The sequence below is a fragment of the Ostrea edulis genome, chromosome 2 (genome assembly GCF_947568905.1).
Source record: "Ostrea edulis chromosome 2, xbOstEdul1.1, whole genome shotgun sequence".
Taxonomy (NCBI): Eukaryota; Metazoa; Mollusca; class Bivalvia; order Ostreida; family Ostreidae; genus Ostrea; species Ostrea edulis.
Window position 1 is genome coordinate 5,240,915 of NC_079165.1, and position 14,036 is coordinate 5,254,950.

General features: G+C 35.9%; 1 long non-coding RNA gene across 1 annotated transcript; it reads right to left on the reverse strand.

The window, feature by feature from the left end:
- Positions 1-1,077: 1,077 nt before the first annotated feature.
- Positions 1,078-6,545, reverse strand: LOC130052432 (uncharacterized). Its single transcript, XR_008800785.1, has 2 exons — positions 5,162-6,545; positions 1,078-1,144 (listed from the first exon to the last, which is right to left on the reverse strand). It is a non-coding gene; the product is annotated as an uncharacterized LOC130052432 (long non-coding RNA).
- Positions 6,546-14,036: the final 7,491 nt, after the last annotated feature.

Genomic DNA, 14,036 nt, shown 5'->3' on the forward strand with positions numbered 1-14,036 from the left:
ATGAATGTCCTCTGTAATATAATTACTGTAATTAACAAAAATGCAAGTATACTTACTGTATGATGTAATTAACAATGATGTGATTATAATTACCGTAATCAACCGAAATACAATTATACTTACTGTGAAATTGTAATTAACAAAGATACAGTTATAATTAATATTTGATTGTAATTAACAATGATACAGTTATGATTACCGTAATTAACAAAAATACATTTATACTTAAAGTAAAATTGTAATTAGCAGGGACAGACTTATAATTACTGTAAAATTGTAATTAATAAAGATACAGTTATAATTAATGTATGATTGTAATTAATATTGATACAATTACAATTACCGTAATTTACAAGATACAATTATTCTTACTGTATGATTGTAATTAACAATAATACAATTATAATTCCTGTAATTGACAAAGACACGGTTATAAATACTTTATGCTTGTAATTAACAATAATAAAATATAATTGATACGTAATTGTACATTATAATTAAAAAAGACACAGGCTACTTACCATGCAATTATAGTTATCGGGGGAAAAAATCAGTTATATTGAGTCTTAATTAATAAAGATACAACATGATTAATGATGTAATTGTAATTAACAAAGACACAAGATAATTACTGCCTAATCGTGTGTTTTACGTCCCATGGAGAATTTTTCACTCACATTCAGACATAATTAACAAAGATTAATATCATTAATATGTAATTGTAATCAACAAAGTGTGATAAATGATTCACTCACATTCAGACATAATTAACAAAGATTAATATCATTAATATGTAATTGTAATCAACAAAGTGTGATAAATGATTCACTCACATTCAGACATAATTAACAAAGATTAATATCATTAATATATAATTGTAATCAACAAAGTGTGATAAATGATTCACACACATTCAGACATAATTAACAAAGATTAATATCATTAATATGTAATTGTAATCAACAAAGTGTGATAAATTATTAGTTAGAGCTGATCTGGAATGACCTACATCTGACAAGGACACATCCCCGGAACTTGAATTCGAAGCCTCACTCTGGTTGGTTTCCATGAAAACACTTTCTTTTTCATCTTCTTCTTGTGGCAAGCTTTTCTTTTTCTTTCTTTTCTTCTGAAATTCTGCCAACTGAAAAAAAGCTTTAACTTTCAGACCAATGCATGACACTCACGTACAAGTATCCATGGATATAGAAATCAGCAGACAAACCACGGAGTTAACAAGTATCCATGGATATAGAAATCAACAGACAAACCGCGGAGTTAACAAGTATCCATGGATATAGAAATTAGCAGACAAACCACAGAGTTAACAAGTATCCATGGATATAGAAATCACCACACAAACCGCGTAGTTAACAAGTATCCATGGATATAGAAATCAGCAGACAAACCGCGGAGTTAACAAGTATCCACGGATATAGAAATCACCACACAAACCGCGTAGTTAACAAGTATCCATGGATATAGAAATCAGCAGACAAACCACAGAGTTAACAAGTATCCACGGATATAGAAATCACCACACAAACCGCGGAGTTAACAAGTATCCACGGATATAGAAATCACCACACAAACCGCGGAGTTAACAAGTATCCATGGATATAGAAATCACCACACAAACCGCGGAGTTAACAAGTATCCATGGATATAGAAATCACCACACAAACCGCGGAGTTAAGAAGTGTCCATGAATATAGAAATCAGCAGACACACCGCGGAATTAACAAGTATCCATGGATATAGAAATCAACAGACAAACCGCGGAGTTAACAAGTATCCATGAATATAGAAATCAGCAGACACACCGCGGAATTAACAAGTATCCATGGATATAGAAATCAACAGACAAACCGCGGAGTTAACAAGTATCCATGGATATAGAAATCACCACACAAACCGCGGAGTTAACAAGTATCCATGGATATAGAAATCACCACACAAACCGCGGAGTTAACAAGTATCCACGGATATAGAAATCACCACACAAACCGCGGAGTTATCAAGTATCCATGGATATAGAAATCACCAGACAAACCGCGGAGTTAACAAGTATCCACGGATATAGAAATCACCACACAAACCGCGGAGTTAACAAGTATCCATGGATATAGAAATCACCAGACAAACCGCGGAGTTAACAAGTGTCCAGGGATATAGAAATCACCACACAAACCGCGGAGTTAACAAGTATCCATGAATATAGAAATCAGCAGGCACACCGCGGAATAAACAAGTATCCATGGATATAGAAATCAGCTGACAAACCGTGGAGTTAGTATCTTCAGTGACTAGCTGACAAACTGCAGTCTCAAAAGGTGTAAATTTCAACAGGCTTCCGACCTTTGAGATAACTTGATATTCGATATTACTATGTTCAAGATTTCTAAATTTTTTTTGTGGAAAATAATAATAATATTAATCTTTATTTTCAGAGTCTGTCATACAAACAACATGAACATTAGCAATATTCTAGCTATTTACTGACTTCCATGGGTATGTGTACTTTCTATTCAGACGCCTTCTAAATAGACTGGTTAAAAATTACACAGTTTGATTTTTATTGTTTTAGATTTTCATGCTTAAACGCTTTGTGTAAATTAATTGTCATTCAGCAAGTTCTGCATCTACAGTCGTAGTACAAAAGATCATGAAACATACTATCAGAACTCTTCAGTGTTGAGAAGGTAGAGTTTGCATTGGCTTAAAAAATAACCAACTTTATTTACTGTGGGATTTACACCATGTAAAGTTAAGAAAGCATATCTCATTGTGATAGAGAATTACCACAGTGCTCCAAAACCTTTTGTCTTATCCATGTTTCTTAGACAGTTTTCCCTTTCGTAAACTGGCCAAACCTCTCCCATACCCCTGACTTGCTTCCAGTCGGTTTCAATAATGTTATGTAGTCCGCCATATTTTCTTTTGTTCTACTTTCATTTTCTGCCAGGCGGATGCATCGTCCCAACTCTAATTTGTTGATCATCAAAATCATTTCAAAACTTAAGGTAGAAGTGAAATAAACTTAAATCAGCATCAATTTATCAAACCAACAGCTAGGTAATAGTGATTTATAGGTGGGACAGTCATAATAATATATCTTACTAATCTTAGCTGAGCCAATAAACAGAGTTGGATCACTTCCCCTATAGCGAGATCACCTCACAAAAACGCGATTATCCCTCTCTAGCTAGAGTAAATATATCCTGAGAAAAACACTCGTGTAATGCATCTCTTCGTGTTTCACATGAAACGAAGAAAACGTGCTACAATGTCTGATACTTCCGCAAATATATTAATACTTATCATTTCCATTAGTGGAACTCTTCAAAAGCGCGTAAAGTCGTGCTACCGGGACAACATAATGTAAACACATTACTTAAGCATACGAAATATAAATTATGATATCGAATACATATTATAACCGACTGCAAACCACACCACTGATTAAAATTCTAAAGTCAAATTTAGGAATTGATTATTCTTACAAGTACACAGACGAACGTATTTAACTATGTGAGGGAGAGAAGGTACTAAATTTGCCAAATCTGACCGATACAAAGCATCAATCGCAAGGAGAACTGTGAAGGGAAAAACCTATATGCGCATCCTACACAAGAACTTTTCTTGTAATTCATGGGATTGATATGTTATTAAAGTTATTCTGTCAGACTATGAAGACATTCTATTTTATCATACAATTAGGACAGGTTCATATTGGACTTTGTAATCATACCCCCCCCCCTTAATTCCCATATTTTAGAACAAGTTATATATATATATTCCAAACTGCATTTTTGTTAGACGTATATAACACTAATTAACACAGCTAATGGGTTTCAAAACTGCATCGAAGCAATTTTGTAAATTACAAAATATTGATGAACTTAGGACAGAGAACATCGTTGTTTGGAATTTTTAAAATAGGTGTGGTGGAGTTTTAAAAACAAGTAACATCTTTAATAAAATAATGTTAAAATATTTGAAAAATGCAGTTCGATCAGGGTTATTTTATTTATATTTAAAAATACAACATGCATTTTAACTCTTAAGGGGGAGGTGTGCTATGAACATTTCGTTTATGTCCCAGTAATCTCGCACTTGCTCGCGAGACTTGTGCATTTTCTCACCAATGACGCACAAGAGTCATAAAAGCGCGATAATTCTAACGAGCTGGTAATGAGAAATATTGAAACAAAAACACTCACGGTGTGCATTGGATTTCAGACTGCTTTCCTCTTATGCAGCATCTTTGATATACAATTTCTGTCTTGTCAATTTTATATAGACAATTTTTATTACGTTGAGTGTGTGTCGCACTTATTCAGCATTGCACATAATTTGTCATTATTTTCAAGAAAGACACCAAACACCTGTTTATAGTCATGTTTACTTTCTCGCTAAAGAGGGATGATCGCATTTTAGCGAGAAGATCTCGCTATAGGTGAAGCGTTCCAAAGTGGTGAAGGAGTTGCTTATCTCCATCATAAAAATCTACGTCTCAATCAAAACATTTAAGCGACATCGGTTCTGACAAAATTTAACATATCACTTCTTGTGACACTGGTCTGAGATCCGGAATAGGCGTCAGTTCAAATGTCCAGCTTCGATGAATCACGCTTAGATTTTTAAACAAATTAATTCATTCTTTTTATTTTGTAAAACAGAATCTTGTACTAATTGTAAGACAGCAATATCAGTCCCTGGAGTGACCCCCTTCGTCTGGTTATAGTGATAGGCCTATTTTACTGTTTGTTTATGTCAGTCCCTGCAGTGACCCCCTTCGTCTGGGTTATTGTGGTAGGCCTATTTTACTGTCTGTTTACTTGTTTTAAGTCAAAACCTGTTTCGACAGCAAAGTACCGGCAGGAGAAATTAAAGAAATGAGATTTTCTTGCAGATGGAAACTAATTGCAACAAAAGATTTCTTTTCATTTTTTGATACATTAAGATATCCTTTAAAAAATTCAAAAAGTTAAGAAGAATATATTAAGGGGGCAGCTGTTCGTTGGACAAGTGATGTGGGCGCTTTCTCGCCACGCTGGACCTCAATACACTGCGCAAGTCAACAACAACCTGTAATTCTCGAATTTCCTCGCAGAAACATAGTATACAACATCAATAATTATCTATTATTTCAGTGCACCTTCTGTTTTCCGGCCTTTAGTTTCTGTTTTCTGTCGTCATCTTCCATCTTCGTCAACTGCTTTCTGTTCTGTCTGTTGTACACGAAGTTTGGCCGGCCATTGTTATTTTTCCCGATAGGTGTCCCAAAATTGTAAGACGTAAAGCATATTCGGAATTTATTTCCGGATAGTAACATGAAATTATTCGTATTATTTTTTAAAAGGGGGTGGAATTTAGGGTGTGTTAAATTCCAAAGTAAAACAAAACTGAATAGATGAATAACAAATAAAAAACAACCAAAAAAAAAAAAAACACACACACACAAATAAAGATAAATTAGTTAGACTAAAACGTTGAGAATATATCGATATGTCGATTTTCCCAAAAAGAACCCAAGAGAACACAAAAGGACCCAAAAAGTACTCAACAAGACTAATAACGAACAACTCCAATAAATATTAATGTGATTCATGAGATGAATACAGATTTTACGGCTATATATATGTATTTGCTTTAGGGATTGGTTGTGTGTGTGGAGGGAGGGGGTACGTATTTTGATTAAATGCATTTGTAAATCTTGGGATATGTCAGTATCACTATTAGATAGTAGATACAGTGAAATAATTAGGGGATAATTTGATCATCCAATCAAGAGACATGCATGTTTGAGTCGTGAGTTGAATACTTTAACTAGGGTATTTTAATAATAACAAAGCAAAAACTTGATTATGAGACTAGAGCGTTATACAAAATAATGCAGCTTTAAAATTCTCACTGAATGTTGTTGGGTTTTTTTTTTTTTTTTTTTTTCGACTTTGAATTTGATTATTCATTTTATAATCTGTGACCAGGAAAAATAAGAACAGAAAATAATGATACACTGATCTGATACTATATAACACAGAAAATAATGATACACTGATCTGATACTATATAACACAGAAAATAATGATACACTGATCTGATACTATATAACACAGAAAATAAGATTTCTGGTCGTTTCGGCCTTTTTTCAGTTCGGCCCCAAGTTTTTTCGGCCGTTAGTAGTTTCGGCCTAATGTCGTTTCGGCCCTAGTCGTTTCGGCCTCACTTTTAATTACTTTTAATTACCTTTGTAATACCAATAAATGAAGTCTTTTTTCTCATCTTACTATATCAAAATTGATATTTCTTTGTTGTGTAAACTGTTATATATGTCTATGGTGTAAACAAGGAAGTCCACACCATCAAAGAAAATGATATGCCAATTGCAGATTACATAAGCTTGTATTTTAAAAGCAAAAATGCTAAAACAAATATAATATATATTTGTTATGAACATAGCACATTATGATGCTGATTAAATTATAAACCGGTACCATATGATGCAGTTATTTTTAGGGCACAAATATTTTAATGGCATATCTCTCTCTCTCTCTCTCTCTCTCTCTCTCTCTCTCTCTCTCTCTCTCTCTCTCTCTCAAGATTCTTTTTAAGACAAAACTTAACTTGGTAGTTTGCATTTTATTTGTTTCATATCATCATCGCAAACCACGGCTTATTGTTTCATTCTATTTCACAAACGTTTGTGAAATAGAATATGAAACAATAACCCGTGGTTTGCGACGATGGTTTCATATACGATATCGATCATTAACATTTTATTGAATCATTTTTAATTTAGATGCATTAAAATAATGAAGGCACTACTGAATCTAAAACATCGCGAGCCGCGCGCGCGCGCGCGCGCGCGAGAGAGAGAGAGAGAGAGAGAGAGAGAGAGAGAGAGAGAGAGAGAGAGAGGCAGTTTCAAAAAGGTGTAAAGTGAGGACAAATTTCAACCAATGAGCAAAAGTTGTGAGGACAGAATTGCACCATGAGAACCAAAAAAAAAAAAAAAAAAAAAAAAAAAAATGTTCTCACAATTACGTCCTCATAATTGTGACCTACAGCATGTGAAAGATGTAGATACAAAATATTAGCTTAGTGAGGACAAGTGGTGTGAGGACATATGTCCTTACTAATATTGTGGTAGTGTGAGTGATATGGCATTCCTACTAGCTCTGGCTAGTGGGTTAACACTTTAGCTCGATTGGTAGAGTGCTGGACTTTAGTGGTAGAGTGCTGGACTTTAGTGCCAGAGACCCGGGTTCGAATCCCATCAGAGGCATAAAATTTGTCTCTGTTTCATTTGGCGCCCAACGTGGGGCCCTGGGTTATCTCTGGCGGGTGAGAGATATTGTCTTCAGTACTTCGCCCCACAGGTGTTCGAATCCCATCAGTGGCATAAAATTGTCTTCTGTGACATTTTGGCGACGAGGATGGGATTCGAACCCGGGTCTCTGGCACTAAAGTCCAGCACTCTACCAATCGAGCTAAAGGGTTAACCCACTAGCCAGAGCTAGTAGGAATGACATATCACTCACACTACCACAATATTCTCTCTCATTTTTTTTTTATAATTCGAAAGAGAGTATTAGATAAACTTTTATAGCTATACCTTACATAGTACTTTTTTGCCTTTGGAATAATATATGTGTGTATTATCTTCTACACATTGTGAGGACGTCCTCACTTAATAGGTTTGGTCGGCTAGAAAGGGGAGAGAGAGAGAGAGAGAGAGAGAGAGAGAGAGAGAGAGAGAATTGAATATTTTAAACCATTACAAATAGTAGTACAAAATTCCACAGCAAATGTTGGGTATCCTATGTCCTTGAATTGAAAATTGACGCACAGCTAATTGTGTGGTCAATAACTAATTTACAAAACCGAAGAATTGGAGATACACTGTACATGTACAACAGTTTTACAACACATTTCCATGCGTAAAAGTGTGAACTCAGCTTCCCGCAGACCTCGTGTATTACAATCAAGTTTTTAGTTTTCCGTGTCAGGTTAGTATGGTTAAATAATTTTCCATGATACTTGAGTCATTAATATTCATCTAAACTTGTAAATAAGATTTTACAACACTTCAGTGTGGATTTTATCGTTTATCATTAGCGTGCCACACCTACTGTGACACGGGACATCCGTTTTTAAGGCCATCTCCGAGGACTCGTGACATTCACACCTGATGCCGAGGGTTTGGCGATGGAATTGTCACTACCTGTTTTAATGACCGAAGAGGTCTGTCGTGGCCGGGATTCGAACCCCGACCGTCCGCATATAGGGCGCGAACACTCTACCTCTAGACCACCACAGTAGTGATGCTATTGATACTAAATTCTGATTATAGATATTTAAAAAAAGAGCAGGCGTCCTTTACCAAAATTGTAAATTCATGATCCAAGGATAGGGTTTTAGTTCCGGGTGGGACCAAAATGATTATGGTGACCATTCTTTTTTTTTTTACAACATCATATAAAGTTTATATTTGAACATGTTGAAAAGTTTCAGGACATTGTTTCCAATCCATATTTGTTATTTCCTTACAGGAAATGTATTATTTAGTTGAGCGAAAATAAAGACTAACGCATGAACTTTTTTTTTTTACACTGTTGTTCCCGCTTATTAATATTACAGACAGAATTCATGAAGTCAGCTTAGCGCTTTTCAGTACTTTGATTATACGATATCCACGGGTGGATCCAGGAATTGCGGTTACGTGGGGGGGGGGGGGCACTTTATGAGGCAGAGGGTCTGGGGCCGCCTTGAGGCCCCCAGTGAGTCGAGGGCGAAGCTCTGGTGGGGGCCCAGGGGGCGAAGCCCCCGAAAGCTCCTGGATTTTACAGATTTTATAGGGCTTGAAATATGTCTCCTATTTATAGTCATTTGTACTATTTTCTATAATTTTTTATAAGGTAAAATTGTTAAAATGACGCAAATTTTAAGGGTTTTGGGGAAAAATTAAGTTCTCCCAATAAAGTAATTCAAGAAATCAAAAGATTTTGCCATTTAATTCTCCGGGAAAGAAAGAAATTATTGCTTTTTAAAAATAATTTATTACATTTTTTCTAAACAAGATACCACGATTTACCTTAAATTTGAAAATTTTAGGGGGGGGGGGGGATCGAAATACACATACACCGTGCCATGCCGTGTGCACGGACCATTTTACACCGTGTGTTGGGGAATACTCGTGGTCTCTACTGTAGATTTTATTATCAACATTATTGTATTCACCCGTAAAATTACTAATTGAACCTAACATACATTAACTACGCAAATAATATATCAGTTTACAGCATACAGTACCTGGCCATGAGTCATAATTGTTTATTTTTTCACTAAATATATTTCATTGGAAAAATGCCTTTTTGAATAAGCTTAGTGTAGTACTAGTATCACTTAAATTGCAGCTAATTTTTATAGATATACTAACAAAAAATACATAATTGTTTGTAGATTCTTCACATGATTTCAAAGTGATTTTTAATATCTATAAGTTTTGCGGTGAAATCACATGTCAAATGCTAAATTGAAATTTTACGGCACAAAGTTAAGAAATCATTATATTTCGAGGTTAAAAAGTTTGCCTTGATGATTTCAAAAACTATTCTCAATTATCATGGTATCACAATTTGCTTATAGCACCATGGAAAAGAAAATTTGAACAATTTTGCATATATTTTATAATCTTTTCTAACACTAGGCCTACCTCTCAAAAGCTTACACTCGAACAGCTTCCATTCAACAAACAACAATAGCATAAATTCGATACATATCTATATTAACAAAAACAACATCACATTGTCGGTATTTTGTCGCTTACGAACTTGGGCCGAAACGACTAGGTATCTGAGGCCGAAACGACAATACGCCGAAAAAACTTGAGGCCGAACGAACCTACGGCCGAACTGTAAAAAGGCCGAAACAACTTGCATCCGAAAATAATGATACGCCGATCTGATACTATATAACACAGAAAATAATGATACGTTGATCTGATACTATATAATACGCCTACATTTTTTTAATATCCTATGTAGCAGGTATCTATAGAATTTTATTTTGCATGGAAATTTTAGTTTACATTTTGGAATCTTGATAACTGGGGAGTTTGTCCATTCACGGCGCCCGTGATGAAAATTCCATCACTAAAAATCGATGGGAGACAAGACCAATTTACAGGTACTGTTTCACAAAGGGGTGAGGGCGCGGGGCAGCCGTCGGAAAAGATTATTTCACATTTAAAAAAAAGATATCCGAGGGATCGTCCTCCTCCAATACATGTTCACTTCATAAATCCTACCGTGGATTGTTACCTTTCACAATACACAGTATATTAGTCCCCGTCATTACTATTATCATAATTATCATTATTAATATTATTATGTTATTCTTTTTTTGAATATGTAAAATAAAAAACGATACGATGTGATCCCACCCTGATTCGTACTTATAACAAAAGACTACGTCAGGCAGCCGATTCACAGGTATATACTTATAACAAAAGACTACGTCAGGCAGCCGATTCACAGGTATATATTTATAACAAAAGACAACGTCAGGTAGCCGATTCACCAGGTATATACTTATAACAAAAGACTACGTCAGGTAGCCGATTCACCAGGTATATACTTATAACAAAAGACTACAACAGGTAGCCAATTCACCAGGTATATACTTATAACAAAAGACTACGTCGGGTAGCCGATTCACCAGGCATATACTTATAACAAAAGACTACGTCAGGTAGCCGATGCACCAGGTATATACTTATAACAAAAGACTACGTCAGGTAGCCGATTCACCAGGTATATACTTATAACAAAAGACTACGTCAGGTAGCCGATTCACCAGGTATATACTTATAACAAAAGACTACGTCAGGTAGCCGATTCACCAGGTATATACTTATAGCAAAAGACTACGTCAGGTAGTCGATTCACCAGGTATATACTTAGCGGAGTTCGAGATGAGAGAACTTAGGTTTTGGTAAGTACCCACATTATGTACATGTAACGTTCTTTCACATTTGTCGTTGATTGAATGCCGAAGAGCGGGTTTGACTCAAACAATTGATCTCGGGAGAAATAAGAAATTCATATTCAGAATTGTTGATCTTATACCGGTATAGTCAATTTCCCACTTTTACCTGGAATGACTGGCTATATCTAGTTGTAGTTGATTGCCTTGTTAAGAATTTTTGACAAGTGTTAAGTCGTCTTCTCTGGCTGCCCCCATCCTCCTTCCTTTGAAAAAGATGCTATGTGTCTGATATATATGGGACCTCATCAAATGGGATAAAAGAAATTCTGTTAATTTTGTATGTTGAAAAATTAGAAGTTTGGGTAAGTATTATTCATAATCGTAAGGAAAAATTATTACACTGTATATGTGTTATATTTACAAAGTTACAAGGAGAGAGAGAGAGAGAGAGAGAGAGAGAGAGAGAGCGAGAGAGAGAGCGCGAGAGAGAGCGAGAGAGAGAGAAGAGAGAGAGAAGAGAGAGAGAGAGCGAGAGAGAGAGAGGGAGAGAGAGAGAGAGCGAGAGAGAGAGAGAGAGAGAGAGAGAAGAGAGAGAGAGAGAGAGAGAGAGAGAGAGAGAGAGAGAGAGAGAGAGAGAGAGAGCGAGAGAGAGGAGAGAGAGAGAGAGAGAGAGAGAGAGAGAGAGAGAGAGAGAGAGAGAGGAGAGAGAGAGAGAGAGAGAGAGAGAGAGGAGAGAGAGAAGAAAGAGAGAGAGAGAGAGAGAGCGAGAGAGAGAGAGAAAGAGAGAAAGAGAGGGAGAGAGAGAGGGAGAGAGTCGCAGAGTCAGAGAGAGAGTGATATATATATATATATATATATATATATATATATATATATATACACACACACAGAGAGAGGGGGGGGGGGTATAGAATCTATTCATACCTACATCACTTCACGTATCCATATATTAGATAATTCATGCGTTCTAAAACATTCAGACTTGTTTTTCTAACACATTGTGTATCGCTTAAAATGTTCATTTAAGCAAATTGATATCTCAATACTAATAGGAGTTTGAAATAGGAAGAAGATATGAGTTGAAAAGGTGGGAAGAAGTTTTAAAGAGTTGAGCAAATGGGAAGAAAGTTAAGAACATACTTTGAAACAGGGGCGGATCCAAGAATTGCGGTTACTCGGAACGCCACTTTATGAGGCAGGGAGTCTGGGGCCACCTTGATACCCCCGGTGGGACCCAGGGCTAAACCCTGGTGGGGGGTCCAGGATAAGCCCCAGAAGCTCCTGGATTTTACAGATTTTATAGAGCTTGAAACATGTCCCCTATTTAGTCATTTGTACTATTTTCTATCATTTTTAATAAGGTGCAATTAATAAAATGATGCAAATTTTAAGGGTTTTGGAAAAAAAACTTAAGTTCTCGCAATAAAGCAATTCAAGGAATCAAAAGATGTTGTCATTTATTTGTCCGGGAGTGAAAGAAATTATTCTTTTATCGTCTAGTACATTTTTCTAAACAAGATACCACGATTTACCTTAAATTTTAAAATTTTAGGGGGGGACGTGCTGTTCCCCCTTAAATACGCCACTGTGAAATGGTTTTCGTATAATATACCATATCATCATTTTTAGTATCGATATATAGGATATTAGTGCTTGGTAAAATTACATATCGAGTAGACATGGCCAATAAAATAAAATCTGTTCAAGCAATACAAGCTGCCATTTTGCTGTCAAAAATTATTTTTCCAAAATTGTGATTTAGAATTCCAATGACAGAAAGACATAAGCGGTTAGATAGCTTTCAGCCACAATTTCACTCGCCAAATATGCACCCAACTGTGACTTCGGCATTTGCAAAGGAGATATCTTCTTTGTCCGCCAAAATTTATTCTGCTAAAATTATTAGCATACATTTGAGCCAGAAATAGCCAAATTTCAGACCCGCAGGAAAAAACCCCGCTATACTTGCGCACGGTACTGGTCTCACTTTCGAAAACGTTGAGTTATCTCTCTTTGTATCCTTACATTTAGTGTGAATATGACAACTTCCGGGTAGTAACACACTCAGGCTGCGCATATATTATAAGAGATATATTAGTATGGGTATTGTTCAAAATCGTAAACAGTTGAAATCATTTGTACGAGAGAGTAAGAAAATGTTAATGGAAACAAAAACGAATTTCTTGATCAAGTCGGCTGTGATTTTTCGGGGGTGGGGGGTGGGGGGGTGGGGGGTTAAAAACTGAATTGGGAAATCACGCAGACATTCATTTGTTTACATATGTCTCCAATAACGACTGACATAATTATTTTGTATGAAACCAGAACAGAACTTCTGATTCTCAAGAGATGATGGTATCTCATCAACTCAAAGCTCGGGTTTCGGGTTTTTACGACGATAGACACGTGCAAAGATCTTGCATAACATACCCCCCCCCCCCCCCTCTGCAAAAAAAAAATCAATTAAATTAGGAAATCAACGCTCTCATTGTTTTATCAGCGCTAAAATTATTCCACCACTACCAACCGATTCTTTCAAAAATAAACCAGATCGCAATGTTTGGGGTAACTTTCTCCAAAGTACCTGGACGTGTTCATTCTGTGTGCAAATCATTTGTACACTGCAGCATATGAGGCTGAAATTGTTTTAAAATATCAACTGATATGTTTAAAATGCAGAAAAATGGGTAATTAAATAAATAAAATTAATTAATTTTATTCAATATTGCTCGATTGATATAAATTATTTTTCATAGACCTGTGTGATCCGGGGGGGGGGGGGGGGGGAGTATATTCTCAAATGTACTTTCTGGGGAAGGTAAGTTTAACCCCCAATAGAATGCTTTTGACGTCTCTGTATCTTCCCTCTTTTATTCGTTTTAGCCCCCTTGAAATGTAAGTGATTATATATAGGCACGTATCGTGTCATAACAGAAATTGCAATGACAGATTTAGATCCCCCTTTTCGCCACAAATTTACAAAATAATTTGAGTAAAACTCCAAATATTTTACCCCAAATGGCTGTATTTACAGTACACAC